This window comes from Vicugna pacos, chromosome 4 (genome assembly GCF_048564905.1).
Source record: "Vicugna pacos chromosome 4, VicPac4, whole genome shotgun sequence".
Classification (NCBI taxonomy): Eukaryota; Metazoa; Chordata; class Mammalia; order Artiodactyla; family Camelidae; genus Vicugna; species Vicugna pacos.
In genome coordinates, this window is record NC_132990.1 from 58,051,777 (window position 1) to 58,065,943 (window position 14,167).

The 14,167-nt window shown below is 43.5% G+C and overlaps 1 long non-coding RNA gene across 6 annotated transcripts in view; it reads right to left on the reverse strand.

Annotated features, from left to right (window-relative positions):
- The window catches only part of LOC140696123 (uncharacterized), a 673,002-nt gene that overhangs the window by 555,404 nt on the left and 103,431 nt on the right, over positions 1 to 14,167 (reverse strand). The gene's annotated exons all lie outside the window — the stretch shown is intronic.

Consider the following 14,167-nt stretch of genomic DNA (forward strand, 5'->3'; position numbering starts at 1 on the left):
GAATCTATAATAGGACAATTCTGTGAAAGAGAAGCTTCCATTTTATTTAGCCCACTGTGTATTTGGGTTACTACACTTACAGCTTAGCCTTTCCCTAACTACACAGGTTTCATCTGGAGGTAATAACAGAAAGCATGTGTTTTTTGTTTTTTTGTTTTTTTTTTAAAAACATATTAACCTAGGTTCTAATTCTAGCTTCACCACTAACTAATCATCTGTAGTCAGTTAACTACTCTCAATCTCCTTTTTCTCACGTGAAAAAAGGCAAATGATATTAAATTTTCAGCTTGTTAAAAGAATTATAAATAAAGGACCCTATACGGTGCTGGTATACAATAAGTGTTATAATTGCTACTATTTTTATTGCTATCTTATTTCAGGCAACTGATAAGGACTGCTGCAAATACCGCAGCACCTTAAGGCATCCAATGTATAACTCTCTAAATACGTTTAGAGAACTCCAGTATGCTATGTACAGTCAAGTTCATCTAATGGAACATGATATTATTTCCGTTAGCTGGCCTGGACTTCATCTCACTTTTGAACACCTAGAGCCTTTCAGTTTGGCACTTTGCGTGTCAACTTTGCAACTAAAATGTGAGAGGAGGACTCTACACCTGAGTAATGTAGGGAGGGTTTGCACCCACTGAACCCCTACAGGTAGGAGGGTGCTCTTTGCCTGTAGTCAGTGTTTCAGTTAGACATGACTTCTTTCATTTCTGTGGTATAATGATGCTATCTCACCAGACATGGCTTCTAAGACCAGTTTAGGTGACAAATTTGGTTCAGAAAAGGAAACCCATGGAAGGAGTTTATCATTGGCTCTACAGCCCTCTTATGTTCTATCCAAGAAGATTCCAGGTTTGTAGCATAGAGGGCAGTAGTCACACCTTGCCATACTAGCTCCATACCCTAGCCAAGTTGTCAGTTCTATTCATGAAATTCAAAGCCCTGAACCATGTCAGGGCTGATGAGAAGTGTAAATTGCCAATTCTTCAGAGTTCTTCAAACATCCTCCTATCATGTGAAGCAGAGAGCAAAAGGTCCTCTTATGGACTCCCTCACTCATCCACCCACTCACCCACCCACCAGAGAGGCAACAGACTCTTCCATCTGAAGCCCTATGTGTGTCAGCTTTTTTTTTTTTAAACATTTTCTCGAGGTATGATTGACATACAAAAAGTTATACATGTTTAATTCATACAACTTAATGAGGTTGGAGAGAAGTACACATGCATGATGTCAGCTTTAAGAAGGAATAAATTCCCCTCAGCTCATAAATCCCAGGTAACATTCTAACTGAAATCAATTTTTTCTTTAGGCCTCAGAGAAGCCAGTTGTTTCTGCTCCTATGCCAGGGTGGATATAATAGCTCATTGTTTGCCATTGGTTCTCCAGAGCCGATTTATGCTGCCTACTGTTGGCCAACATTTTAAGTAAAACTTCCTTGAGCTCATGGTGAGAAAATGTTGCACTGGGTATCAAGACCCAGGCAAGGCTGTAAGCAAGCTTTCAACAAAAATTCAAGTCCTTTACTGCTGAAAACTCTGTTTTGACTTAACTCTACTCTACACTGCTGAAGCAGGAAGAAATGTGAGATTACAAGGAAAGAAAATCCCAAACGCTAAATCACCACACCTTCTGCATGCAAAGCAGCACCTTTTCAATTTGTCATTACCTTCTTGTTTCTAGTTCTCTTTTATATATAAAAAGACCCCTGAAGTCAACTTGCCCAAAGTCATTCCATGAAGCTTTATAAGACAGGACGAAGGGCCCAAGGGGGCAGGCGGGCAGGTACAGCACAAGTGGTAGAGCGCATGCTTAATATGCATGAGGTCGTGGGTTCAATCCCCAGTACCTCCTCTAAAAATAAATAAACAAACCTAATTCCCACCCCCTACCCCCTAGAAAAAGAATATACAGCAGGAAGGAGGCCCTCGCGTTGACAGTGAAAGAAGTCAGTTCAGGCACTTGCCCAAGGTCACCCAGTGGGTCAGTAGTAAAGCCATGTCAGTAGTAAAGCCATGGTCTCCAAGCTTCCCATCCAAAGTGCCCAGCAGGCAAGGAGTTTTGGGGACACCAGCTGACAGGTCATCTGTTATGTTTCTCCTTGGCTCAGACCAGAACCATGCTAGTGTCCATGTCAAGAACTCAGTGACAGTGGCAAGCACGCCTTAGGCCTTCCATACAAAGGGTGAGAAATATCAGTTCTTTCAAAGGAGAAGCTTCATGCACAAAACCTGGCTTTCACCAGAATCGAGCATGCCGTGAGGTCAGAGGCCAGGAGCTTCTTGGGAAGGTGTGCATTCTGTGTGGAATGTCTGAACTTGCCAGATCTCAGGGAAGTTGGACTTCTCCCAAGGACACTTTTGCTCTGACTCTTGATAACTGTCAGCATGTCTCACAAACACAAGAACTCCCAAGACAGAGATGCCAAGCAGCTGGGAACCATTAAAAATAAAACTTGAGCTGCTGAAGGAAACTGGAGACAGTGATTTGTCTTCTGTGGGCTGCAACCTGTGAACTTTGAGAACGAAGTACCATTTATTGTGGGCCTGCTCTGGGCCTGCTTCTTCCCACACTTGGTTTCACTGAGGCAGTTCAGTGTAGTGCAAGGTTTCTCAACTGAGGCACTACTGACATTTTGGACAGGACAATTCTTTCTTGTGGGAGCTGTCCTGTGCATCATAGGATGTTTAAGCAGCATCCCTGGCGTCTACCCACTAGAGGCCAGCAGCACCTCTTCTTGCCACCTGTGACAACCCAGATTGTCTTCAGACATTGCCAACCCCTGGGAGGCAGAATCACCCCAAGCTGGGAACCAGTACTATAGCGGTTATTTCGCAGGCTCTGGAATCAGACAGCTAGGATCCAAATCTTGGCCCAGCCCTTACCCCAATCATCAGGTAACTTTAGAAAATTCCATAGCTCCTCTGTTCTTCAATGTCCTTAACTGAAAATAAAGTTAGTGGCAATATCCACACACAGTATGGTTATGAGGATTAAGTGAGACAAAACACATGAAGCATGTAGAATCAGGCCTGGCACACAGAAAGCCAACATTCCCATACATAGTATCATCTCCATTTTTCAGAAAAGAAAAGTGAGGCTCCAAGAAGTGACTAAGAGAGCACACAGTCAGCAAGCATCCCAGCTAGGATATGAACATGATTCCTCATGAATTCAACAGCCATCAAGTAAGCTACTACCGCACCACAGGCCTTATTCCAGGATCTTCAGCTAAAGAGGAAACGAGACAATTCTTGTGTTGGAGGAACTCCACTTCTAACAAAGGAGGCAGACACGTGGCCTGGTGGTTTCATAATGCCTACTGTGTGCTATGGTAGAAGAGCAGCGAAGGACTGGGTTGTGTGTGCTCAGACGCAAGGCTGGGTTGAACCCAGCCCAGGTCATAGGGGAGGTGACACTCAAAGGGATCCCGAAAGACTCTAAAACTCTTTCCACGTCACCACACCACTTATTTCATCTAACAGATGACAGATAGCTTTCGACAATGACTGCAGATGTACTTTTGAGAGGTGAAGCCTGCAGTAAGCCTGCAGGGACACCAGCCCCCAAAGATTTGTGGAAACGGAAGAAATCTGAGTCTCACTGAGACTGACTCAGATCTCTCATTCAGAATTGCAGAGGGGTGGGTTGAAAGCTGCCCCTCACCTAAGTCAGTGCATTCTTCAGCAGTTTGGAGAGAGCTTAGCATGCCCCAGTTGACAGCATTGGGCTCTTTGCTCAATTTCAAAGACAATTAAACTTACTCAGCATGAATAGGCAGTGATGATGAATAAGTAAAAACCCAAATTGCCACAAGAGCAGGTCCTTTTCCTTGAAGAAGCTGATTGTGTAAGAAGGGACCATAATCCTCACAATAGACAAAGGGGTTTCACAAGCAGAGATATTTTAATAGCCCTACATTTCACTTAATGAGCTGACTGCTGAAGGCCCACATTCATATTTCCATTGGTTGGCTCCAACACCTATATCATGACTACATTATATTATACACCTGTATAGAACCCCAAATGCCTAGACTGATCCCATGTGACAGCCTGGGGCTCCTGCTAAGAAGGTGGGGAGGACCAAACCAAAAGGCAGTCCTTAGAACAGGATCCAGTGCCACTTCTTGTTATCAATCTATGATAGGGAAGAAGGCCCCAAAGGTCCTCACTATACAAAGTGTGGCCCACACACCAACAGCATCGGCATCATCTGGGAGCCTGTTAGAAATGCAAATTCTCAGGCTCCATCCTAGACCCACTATATCAGAGTCTTTGGGGTGGGAATCTATATTTTAACAAGCTCTTCACATGATTCTTATGTCAAAGTTTGAGAACCACTGCCATGGACAATCTTCCCTTCACCTTCCCTTTCATTAATTTATAGAACAGTTATTGAGTATCTACCCTTTAATAACCTTGTTACTAGATGCTGGAGGTATAGCAGTGAATAAAATTGACATAATTTTTGCTCTTGTATAATTTAAATTCTTCTCTGGTGAGCATTGGCAGTTGGTAGCCACTTCTGATGAGAAACTCATGAGGGAATTAAAAGCAAATGCTTATTCCTGACAGATATGCAAATAGAGTTACATTATGTCATAAACATGAACAGGCTATCCCAGAACAAATATTTAGTAGGCACTGGAGTTATGCTGTATAAAAACAAAGTGAGAATTAGGCAATGCCTACCCTACTCTGCTTTTTTACAAGCCCCCTTGCCTACCCTGGTCTAGGATTCTACACTCAATTGCTTAACTACATTTTTATTTCTCCTACCCAAGACTGTGCTCTTGAGAATGGGTCAATGTCTCATTCACTCTAGTTCCCCCAGGACTCAGTATGGTACCTGGAACTCACTTAGTATTTGCTGAATGAATAAGGAAAGAAATAAATCCCAATTAGCCTGGGAGGTTGCCCACAGCCCCCTGTGTCCTAGGAACCCCTGAGCCAGCCCTAGGAACAACCTCCCCCTCAGGCTAGGAAAGGGTCCCCCTGCTCAATAACCTGCATGTCCACAAAAATTCTGCATGCAGGACCCTAACTCTCTTTACAAGCCAAATTCCTACCTAGGGGCTACAGAGCAGAGCTTCCTTCAGAGAAGTCAAGTCCCTCTGGAAGCACCTCCCTGTGCTGGAAGACTCTGCAGAATTGGCTAAGAGAGAAGGGCAGGAGAGATAGGCCTTCAGGGAGCTGTCTAAGGGCAAAATTAGAAATGAGACTAATGGGTCAGGACTGGAGGAGGATACAAGGAAGTGCTGTCCCCTACCCAGCCTTCTTGGAAAACAGGAACATCAACCGGTTGACACTAAATTAGCAACTCAAATCTCAGAGATTTCACTCAACTGGAAATCCTTAGGCAAGCTGATAGTGGCAGATTTTTGCTTCATTTGATGAACTTAAACCAGACTCTATATTTACTTATGGGAGAAGAATAAAGCAGTAAAACATATTCTTCACACTGAGATTACATTATCCAAAAGCAAGGTAAAAATAGGGATTTCATATCGTTTTTCAGTCCTCAAGAAATAAAATCCCCTCTGAATATGTGGATGTACTGTTTGGGTTTTGCTCATGCACTTTCTTATAAGAAGAACATGATACATGAAAGTGGGAACTTCCATTTATAGTGAAAGTAAAGACATTCAGGGACTGTAGGAGGGCCCTGATAAAAGAAGAGATGAGAAGAGCTGACAGAACCCCCTTGGTGAGGCCACCAGTGAGCAGCAGCTGAAGGAAGGGGGAGGGGGCTTTCTTTTCTCCATCTTGTATGCCAGCAGAATCCTCCTCTGGCTTAACAAAGTAAGCTAGAAATTGGTACAAGCCTTATACATGGCTTGTGTATGATGAGAAAGAGCCCAAGCAAGACTTACTCTTACCCTCAATGTACAGAAGCTTCTAAGATGAAGCATGAGTGAAAGGCTTATGGTCTCTCACACCCTGTGCAGGAGAAGAGGAAAGGAAGAGGAGGAAGGATTCTCCAGTCAACCATCCACCCGCTGCAGTCTAGTGTAGGACCCCCGGGATGACCCACAGCAGAGCTGCTTAGGGGAGCTCTGGGGGAAAGAATCATTAGGCCAAAGTGGAGATGAGACAAAAGCCCAGGCAGCTCCTACAGAGGAGACCTCAAGCTCTGGGGATCTGAGTCTCCTAGGGGAGCCTATAGGCCTCATGGGCCCAGAGCAGGTGCTTAAGACCCTTCTGCCTGGCCAGCATCAGTCTCCCAAGTAGTAAGTCAGGCAGGGGCAGATAGAGGCCTGTGAACTTTCAGGACTGGGTCCCAGGGAGAGACGAAGAGAAAGACTCAGATTGAGAGAAAGGGAATGAGTAAATGAGACCCAGAGATAGAGAAAGAGAGAAAGAGACAGAGAGCTTGAAAGTGAGAGAAGAGAGAGATGGCAAGAGAAAAGCAAGTCATTAAGAAAAACAAAGAAGTCATTGAAAAAAACAAGGGTCTTTAAAGTTGACTGAACACTATTTTAAGAGTTTCACATATATTAACTCATTTAATTACCCCTTATAACATCCTCCATTGTAGGTGTTATTATTATCTCCCATTTTATAGATGAAGAAACTGAGGTTTAGAGTTAGTAAATGTCTGAAACAAGATTCAACCCTAAATAGTTTGATTCCAGAATGTTGGGAGGGTAGGGGAGAGGTGAGATGGGAAGGGGAGAGAAAAGGAAGGGGAAAGAGCAAGAGAAAATCTTAGTACGGAAGACATTTCATGGAATGGATGGATGGATGGCAGACAACAGAGAGACAAGTGGAACAAGTCCAGCATTCCCTATTAAATCTGATCACTGTGACTCTGCAAACAACCAGTCACTACACAGAGGGTGCTCTCAGGCTTGTCCAGCTTCCTATCTATTCTGTACAGTAAAAGCACAACAGGGCTTATTACTTCACAAATTTTGTTCCTCAAATCAAACATTTCGAGAAAGTAAGATCTGGGAGAACACATGAAGCCTAAAAGATGAGAGTTAGTCCTGCCTCCAAGGCTAGAGTCTAAAAATGTACGCTTTAGATTATGGGACCAAGAGAAAGTTAAATGACACTTACTGTTTTTTAAACTCCATTCAATAGACGGTTCCTGCATGTTCACCCTGGGCCAGGCCCTCTACTAGGCAATAAAGGATGAATAGGATGCTGGGCTCTCCAATGGCTCAACAAGTGACATTTGAGCTAGACTTCAAAGAATGAGCTGGAATTTCTCTGGTGAGGAGGAGGACAACAGAGGAAACCACGTGTACACAAGCCTGGAGGTATGAAAATGCAAGAAATCTTCCAGAAAGTTATAAGCTCAGAACAACAGAACTGAACAGGACGTGGAAGGAAATAACCAGAGTCAGAAATGTGAAACTCTGATAGTAATAAGTCTTGACTGACTCTCTAAGGCATGTGTATTTTAGCCTTTGAAGTCAGGGACCCTTTGAGAATCTGGCCAAGATCTGAATTCTCTCCCCAGTAAATACACTCACATACACACACACACAAACACGAAATTTTACATTCAGCATCACAGTGTGCTCAGATCTCTGGTTAGATGCCTTCAATGTAGGCAATAGGGAGCTATAGATTATTTTTAGCAAGAGAGTGTCATGATCAGATCCATGTACTAAGAGACAGCAGGAGAGCAGAAGGTAAAAGACCCCACACATTAGGGTCAAAAAGACCTGGGTTTGAGACCCAGCTCTGCCCCCTACTAACTATAAGACCTCAGGCAAGTTGGTTCAGGACTCAGCAACTCAGTTTCTCAAAAAATGGTCACAGTAATAGTTCTTACTTCACAAGGCTGTAGCAAAGATTTAAAGAGATAAAGCATTTTTAAGGTGCACAGCACAGAGCCCAGAAAACAAGGTGAGCACTTGCACTATGGGAACTTTTTAAACAATCAACACAGTTCTGATGGTCTCAATGAGGGAAGAGGGAAGCCCCAGGGAATGATCTCAGGGAGCCTAGCTCACCCACCACCTCAGGAGGTGCCTAGCCCCAGGTCTCTGCCTGTGGGTACTTGACTGTGTTAATCGCATTTAGAATAAGGCTCTTCTCAACAACATAGGCCCTTAGGAGGTGTGTGCTACTATATCCTTTATAAATAGATGGTACTTGAGCCTCCTGAAGCCAGAAACATGGGATTGGAGAATGACCGAGCCAAGCAGCTCACTCACAATGTTTCCAAACTGATTTCATAACCAGATTACGTCTAAGATTTAAACTTGGCAACCGCAAGTCTATCCTCCAGATTGTGAAACCAATATTCAAATAGCTGATGAGGCAGATTCCCAATCAAATGACACAGGCTGCATTGAAGATGCTGACCACAGATATGTCATGAACACTTCACTATGTCTCACTTGGCAGGAGAGGCACAAAGCATTTGAGAGAACTCTGCTCACTGAGCACAAGTTCCAATGCCTGGCACATGGCAGTCAGTCAACAACTATTTGTTAAATGAATGAATGAAAAGAAAGTCACCAATGGAATCTCCAAAATGAAAGAGAACATATTATAAATGAGGCCTCAGGGTTTATCTAGCTAATCCAGTCTCCCATTCTGCATGTGTGGAAAGGGATGCTCAGAGAGGCAAAGTCATATTCCTAAGGACTTGGTACTTGTTAAGAGCTGAATTATGTCCCCCCATAATGTCATATGCACCTCAATACCTCAGTGTCATCTTATCTGGGTCTTCACAGAGACAATCAACATGGCTAGTGCCCTTATAAAGGGAGAGAATTTGGACACAGACACACACATTGGGAGAACATCATGTGAAGATGAAGAGACTAGGATGATGCTTCTACAGGTCAAAGATTGCCAGCAAACCACCAGAAGCTAGAAGAGAGGCATGGAATTGATTCCCCCTCACAGCCCTTAGAAGGAACCCACCTTGCCAATACCTTGATCACAAACACTTCTGGTCTCCAGAACTGTGAGAAAATAAATTTCTGTTGTTTAAGCCACCCAGCTTGTGATACTTAGCAAACTTATACAGTATTCTTTATGCTATAGACCCAATAGCTCTAAAGAAAATGAGAGGTCATTCCAGCCGACTTTTAATGGACAATCCTAATATCATGCTTCTTTATGGGACGGTAAGAAGGTCAATTAGTTATAGGCTAGGGAATTTAATTATTCATTCATTTGACTATTATTTCCTGCGCACACATCAAGTGCACAGCTCTGTCCCTGTAGTTGGTAAGCACATGTGGACTCAATACAGCACAACCCAGCACGATCTGACTCAAAGGACTCCAAGCAGCCAGGCAAGAGACTTTCACTTTGCCTGGGTGAGTCAGGGAAGATTTCACAGAAAATGTGACATTTGAAAAGGTCTTAAGATTAGGAGTTTTCCAAGCAGAAAACTTGGATAAGGACATTCTGAGAAACCAAAACCCCAAAAGAAAAAGTCTGATTTTCCCATTGCAGAAGTATACTGAGGACGCAGTAAGAAGGGGCTCCTGGATGGAGAGGAGGTGGAGGAGACTGTGTGCATCAAATTGCAAAGGGCTGAGTTTGGGCTGTTATCCTGTATGCAGAGAACATGGAATCTTTCAGCAGGGCAATGGTGTGATTGCATCATTTTTCAGGATAGTCACTCTGAGGAGGGAGCCTAGAGGTCAGGAGAGCAAAGAACAAGAGGCTCTTGTCATTGTCACACAGGGGATGACAAGGGCCTGAGACACAGAAGTTGCAGAGAAGACGAATGGATCCCAAGCCTCTCCTGAGGTCAAATTAGCAGACTGGTTGACCTAGGCACCATGGGATGTAAGGCTGCCCAGTTGGAGGTGACACAGGCCTATCAGGGATGGTGCCAATATCTTCTTTCTACCTTCAGGAAAGAGAACAGGTACCCCCAGGTTCTCAGACTTCACACCTTTCTTAATGACTCTAGAGAGAAACTAATGAGGAAAATGTCCAGAATAGGAGAGCCTACTGAGGGCAAAACAGAGAAGTGGCTGTCACTTCCTTTCAACTCTTGTGCAACCCCAGGTGGGTCTGCCTCAACTATGGCGGGTGGTGGTCCACCCAGGGCTCTGTGTCATGCCAGAAGGACTCTAGATTACCCTACCTTACCATGCCCTGGCCTTGCAAAGGAGGAAGCCCTGTGCCTGTAGTAAGACGCAGGGATGTCAGAACTCTAGGCCCCTGAGGGAGCCACTGGGATCAGATGGAACTGGAGTCCTCCCAATCATATCTCACTCTGTCCTAGAAGCTCAGAATCCTGGGATTCACAGGGACTCAGCAGCCTTCTCTATACTAGTAGACCTCTGCAGTCTTCCATCAGCTGCTTGCCCAGCTTGTGCTTAAACTCCTACAGGAATTGGAGAATCCAACTGATGCAGCCGAGCTGATCTTCAGACAACTTCCACTAGACCTCCCTGATATACCCCGAGTGCCCCAGGAAAGAGGTTTAATGCCACTTTTGCCTGACTCTCTTCTAGCATCCACAGAGTGATTTTAGATGGCACATAAACAGTTATTTTTTATTTTAATAGTTATAAGGTGATGTCACAGATATCTTTGATTCAGATGAGGCTGAAATTACTTGTCAGTCAACTGATGTAAAGAAAATCATCAAGTAAAGGACAGTAGAAGGGACAGGCAGACATGGCAAAACTCTTGAATGACTGAAGATGAGGAAACAATGGAGATGACTAGGAGACTAAGAAAGCACCTCTCTGCCTCAAGATTCTCTGATCTTCAGCATTCGCCTTCAATTGGAGATCACTTCCAATTTCTGTCTTTCTCCTTTCAGCAAAATGCAGGCCCCCAGAGCCCTTGTGTTTACCTGGCCTCCTAGAACACCTAGTCCTGGCACCCTTCCTTTCCTCCTCCCCAGACAAATATACCTGTCCTGGATCCTGAACAACCTGCTTTCCTGTTATGAGACAAGATGAAACTGATAAATGAACCCCCTCATTTATCCCCACCTCTACCACAGGGAATATATGTTTATTTGAGCAGTGGTCTCCTGCAGGGTGTATATGAACCCCAAGAGGAAACTCCAGAGTCAAGGATGTTAATCATTAAGGCAGTTTTGAGGACAATGATATTCAGTCCAAAAGGGCCTTAGAGCTCCCACCCGCAATTATGCACTTACAATAACATTAGAATCATGCACCTAGCTCCTCACAGTTTATAAAGCACTTCCCATATCCATTTTTCATCTGATCCTCACAACAGCCTGGTAAGGCGGGTATTACTGTGATTATCTCCATTTTGGGGACAGGAAAATTGAGACTCAGAGAGGTTGCTTAATTTGCTCAAGGCAAGGCTTTCAAATCCTTACCCAAATTCCCTTACTCCAAATCCCAAGCTCAAACCACTGTACCACACTGCCCCCCAGTGTCCCAGAAAAGAGACTCCAGCCCATTTACAAAGGTAGCAAGAACAGCTGCCATCCTTACAGTCTCAACAAACAAGAGCTCTTTTTAGTTTTTATTGACTGTCTGGATTTTGATGTGGGTGGTTAGCCTCAGAATGATTCTTTCATAGCTTACATCTACCCCTTCAAGGAGCCAAGCAATTTCTTCAGCTGCTTAATATATGTAGCTGATACCTACCTGTCTCCTAGGATAGTTCTAAATGGAATAATGTAAGCAAAAGGTTCTGGCATACAGTAGGATCTCGATAATTGCATGCTGGGTCTGTTGGCACTCCTCACTTCATTACCTGAGGTCCTGGTTAGAAAAGGAGGTTTGAAACAACTAGCTGAACCTATAAACTAAACTGGAACCAAAATGCCAGATTTCTATATCATGCATTTCCACTTGAAATCTAAGTGCATGCCTCTTCTTGTTTGGCCTGCAGGAATTTTGTAAAATGAATCATTTCAGCAAACTGTATCCTCATATTAGGGAAGGCAGAAACCCAGGAGTTTGGAGGGAAAAGCAATAAAATGAATACTATTAAATTCCATTGATTCTTGGTATACAAGGCGTCTTAAGCACGTTTTTACCATGTGTCCCAAATTTTTTAAGATGGTCTTCATTTCAGACGCTCTGTTCTGTGCCTCGCTCAGACCATGTGGTGGATACTGTGCCATGCCACATGACTCAATCTGGGAGTAGGAAAAGATGGTCAGTATAAGTGTGTGCCAGACTTCAGCCCTTGGGGTGCTCACAGGCTTGAAGAGAAGGCAATGGATAAAGAATGAACCAGTGTGCAAAACGATGTGGTGGGGGAGAAAGCCAAAGGATGTTAGCAATTTAGAGCACATCAGAAAAGCCAGAGAAGGTTACACAAGGAAAGGGCATTCAATTTGGATCCTGAAAGTTGACCAGAAATTTGCCCATGGAGAAGTAAAATGTACCTATCTTTGTCCCCAGTCTGCCTGCAATCCCTCGCCCATGTGCCACTTCCACTTCTTATCTGACTCTGGTGGCTCATCTTTCCTACGCATCTCCATAAGATGGCCCAACCTCCCTGTCTTCTCCCCTGATTCCCATCCAACTCATCCCTCCTCCTCTCCTCCACAGCTTCCTTTCGCCATGAATCACAAAGCCCACTCAGACCTACCTTCGCTCTGAAAGACTGAAAATGGCTTATTTATCTAAGATTCTCCCTCCACCCCTAGCCCTCTGTCCTCATAGGAAAGCAAAGTAAAGAAAAAGCCAGACCCAACAGAGGACAGAGCATGGAGGTACTGCCGGCTCATGATTCATGATTCAACACAGATGACTGAGAGACTGTGGTGGGTGTGGGAGCAGTGAAGGCACAAAGAGAAGGAGAAGGATTAAATGAACCAAGCCAAGCTCAACCGTAAAGATCCTGGTTTGGTTTGTTCCCGAAATAGGGTTGAGCTTATGGCTGGCTCTTACTTGTTAGTAACCAGTTTACCCATCCCTTCTCTTAAGTCCTTGTTCATTAATCTTCTTAAAGAAAGCAAGCTGACTCTGTCAGGTTTGCTGGCTGTGTGTCAAAAACCTGTTCTTCCACTAAGAGATTTCAGAGGTAAAGTACATACATAGAAATCTTCACAGAGAACTTGCATGTAAAATAGGGAAATTGTTCTCCCAACCCACTGTTGTGAAGATCCATATGTTTAACGACCAAGAAACTGCACTTAACTTATCCATTCACTCACTCATTCATTTATTCATTTATTTTAAAATATGTTTTGACTGTGATCCAGACATGAGCTAGATAATGTGAACATGAGTAACAATGAACAAGTTAGGTGTGGTCTCTACCCCCACAGAATGATGAGGAAGTTAGATACATATACAAATAACTGCAATATATTTTAATCGGTGGTATAATAGAGACCCTAAGAGCATGCTTCGAGAATTACCAAAGGGATTCAGGGTATTTTCACAGAGAAGGTAATGTTTGTGGTCTCTTTGAGGTCAGGGACTATGTCCTACTCATCACTATGTCCCCAAGGCATAGCATAGGGTTTTGCTCATTGGAGTTGCTCATAGATACGTGCCAAATAAATAATCAAGATCTTAAAGAATCTGTATAGCACAGGGAACTATATTCAATATCTTGTAATAACCTTTAACGAAAAAGAATATGAAAACGAATATATGTATGCATATGCATGACTAGCACATTGCGCTGTACACTAGAAACTGACACACTGTTATTGACTGTACTTCAATTAAAAAAAAAGATCTCAAAGAATGACTAGGAGTCACTAAATAAAAAAGAGAAAGGATAAAAAAGAGGTGCGTTACAGAAAGATGGTGCCATGATGAAAAAAAAGGCTCTGGGGGAGGGTATAGCTTAAGTGGTAGAGTGCATGCTTAGCACGCATGAGGTCATGGGTTCAATCCCAAGCACTTCTTCTAAAAATAAACAAAAAAAAAATAAATAAATAACCTGTCCCCCCTGCAAAAGGCTCAATGCATGGGCTTTTGACGGAAGAAAAGGTATTTCAGTATTAATAACCGCAGAAGATGAGGCTGGAGAAGGATGTGGGCTCAAACTGAGAAATGCTCAGTATACCATGCAAAGAAGTTGAAAATTCATTCTGGGAACAAAGGGTAGGTTTATCAGCGTGTGCTTGCCATGGGTAGATCCATGCAGACATATTTTCACAACTAAAAAACACTGTCTCTTGCTCACAGACATAGAAAACAAACTTTTGGTTACCAAGATGGAAAAGGGGATGGAAAGGATATATTGGGAGTTTGAGATATGCAGAT